Source organism: Berghia stephanieae, chromosome 4, assembly GCF_034508935.2.
Source record: "Berghia stephanieae isolate SIO BIC M18660-M18661 chromosome 4, UCSD_Bste_1.3, whole genome shotgun sequence".
Classification (NCBI taxonomy): domain Eukaryota; kingdom Metazoa; phylum Mollusca; class Gastropoda; order Nudibranchia; family Aeolidiidae; genus Berghia; species Berghia stephanieae.
The window spans coordinates 53,162,760-53,165,259 of record NC_088363.1 but is presented as its reverse complement, the minus strand read 5'-3'; the positions used below and the strand labels follow the sequence as shown (position 1 = coordinate 53,165,259).

Below are 2,500 nucleotides of genomic sequence, written 5' to 3'. Positions count from 1 at the left end.
TCTCGTTACTCTTAATATTTTTTTCCGTGCCCGACGTCTTTATCCAGAAGACGGCAGAGGACGGCAGTGCCGGGTCGTCGGAGTCTGTCTCCGGTGTGGGTTAGCCCCAAGAAAACCCCTTACAAAATACTGATTCAAAATCGACATTCTGATTGGCACTGGTAATACATGTGAATGTAGGACAAACAAAGCGACTTGGGTTCCCTTCTCGTTCACTGAACGGGTTTTGGGTCTTGAGGTATGACACTAGGAAGGTCACTGGTTCAAGTTCTGAATATGTAGAAATGAATGTAGGACAAAGAGACTTGAGTTTCCGCCCACATAACGGCGTCGTGGTCATGTGATATAACACCCGCCTATGGACAGGTCGGCCTCTAGCTCCAGTCCTGCACTGAGCGAACTAAAGTTGACCTCTTGGAAAAGGCTGGTTTTTTACTTACATTCTCTTACCGCATACAGTACAGGCCTAAAACGAATGCATGGCCGGTAACAGCGTTATAACAAAAAGGTCTCGCCTTACGTGTTAAGTGTCACTGTTGACTTGGGATCCGTTGTAAAGCGCTTCCAGAACATTTACTGAATATTGCACTATGTGTAATAATATAAAATGTGCTTCCTCATCCAATGAAACTACTCTATCCAAAGTTTTTCTCTCGTTGTCATCCATGCGGTCATTGGCCACGATCGATATTGCTTGAATGAGGAGTGTATTAATCACTTCTATAGATTACCACACTACAGACATTGTCGAGTCGATGCAACTGTAAATATGCAAGACCCGATTACCGATCAAACATTTTTTTTTCTTTCTTTTTCGTGTAGTAGTTTGTCATGCAATTATAATGGGCTTCTTCTGGTGTGCATTGATTGCGGTTGCGAGTGTGTGTGTGTGTGTGTGTGTGTGTGTGTGTGTGTGTGTTTATGTGTTTGTGTGTGTACGTGTGTGAGTGTGTGTTTGTCTCTTCTCGTTACTCTTAATATTTTTTTCCGTGCCCGACGTCTTTATCCGGAAGACGGCAGAGGACGGCAGTGCCGGGTCGTCGGAGTCTGTCTCCGGTGTGGGTTAGCCCCAAGAAAACCCCTTACAAAATACTGATTCAAAATCGACATTCTGATTGGCACTGGTAATACATGTGAATGTAGGACAAACAAAGCGACTTGGGTTCCCTTCTCGTTCACTGAACGGGTTTTGGGTCTTGAGGTATGACACTAGGAAGGTCACTGGTTCAAGTTCTGAATATGTAGAAATGAATGTAGGACAAAGAGACTTGAGTTTCCGCCCACATAACGGCGTCGTGGTCATGTGATATAACACCCGCCTATGGACAGGTCGGCCTCTAGCTCCAGTCCTGCACTGAGCGAACTAAAGTTGACCTCTTGGAAAAGGCTGGTTTTTACTTACATTCTCTTACCGCATACAGTACAGGCCTAAAACGAATGCATGGCCGGTAACAGCGTTATAACAAAAAGGTCTCGCCTTACGTGTTAAGTGTCACTGTTGACTTGGGATCCGTTGTAAAGCGCTTCCAGAACATTTACTGAATATTGCACTATGTTTAAAAAAAAAAAAAAAAGAAATGAAAGAAAAAGAACAAAATCAAAAGCTCAAGAACGAATCAAGAGGGGCTTCCCTTCGCTCAGCATGTAAGGAGCATAATGAAATCAGTGCAAAAAGAGCCGACGAGGTCGATGGCTCCAGGTAAAATGTCTAATCTTGTATTGTAACAAAATTATGCAATAATATGCCTGGCCAGAGACCATATTGATGGAAATCTTCGTTAACCTCTAATCCAAGCGTTTTGTCCTTGGGTACGGCACTTTACATACATTTATTCACCACTCGACTCGTATGCGAATGGCTACAGGCACTTAAGGGCCTTGTGAATATGACAGAAATAATACTTAAAAGAAACAACAACAAAAAAAAAAAACAAAAAAAAAAAAACAAAACAAAACAACAACAACAAAAACAAACAAACTTGAGCTTAAATAAAACGCAATTTCCACTAAATGTGCTCAAAGCTGCTTTGCAAGCGCGATACGAAATAACATTTTGGTTCAATGTTGTATTTTAGGGGATTGCTAAATGAAGTATCATGAACGCATTTAATGTGGCAAAGTCGAGGAAATGCGCATAATAGCAGATGACATCTGTAGATGTGTATATCTAATTTGCCTTTTTTGGATAGTAGTCTAGCTATAGTTTGTGTCTTAAGTCTGCTCCTGGGTTTGTGTAAAAGGATTTGATAGCGTACGATCATGACAAATGAAGACCTGCCTGCTTGAAAATTTAAAAATTCGTAGTTTTAGGAGAAAAAAAAATAGTACTTGCTATCGTCAACTTTATAGATCAACAATATACCCTCACAAGGACTGTAAAACACTTCAAAATGCTTAAAATTATGTAGTCTGGTACCATCTTTCATCTTCAATTAGTTTTAATGACTTAGAGATGCTCATGAAGTTTTGAATTTGGAGCCAAATCATCGTAATTCTACGA

At 40.8% G+C, this 2,500-nt stretch overlaps 1 protein-coding gene across 1 annotated transcript in view; it reads right to left on the bottom strand.

The window, feature by feature from the left end:
• The window catches only part of LOC144970813 (B-box type zinc finger protein ncl-1-like), a 52,855-nt gene that overhangs the window by 49,613 nt on the left and 742 nt on the right, over window positions 1–2,500 (bottom strand). The window lies entirely within an intron of this gene.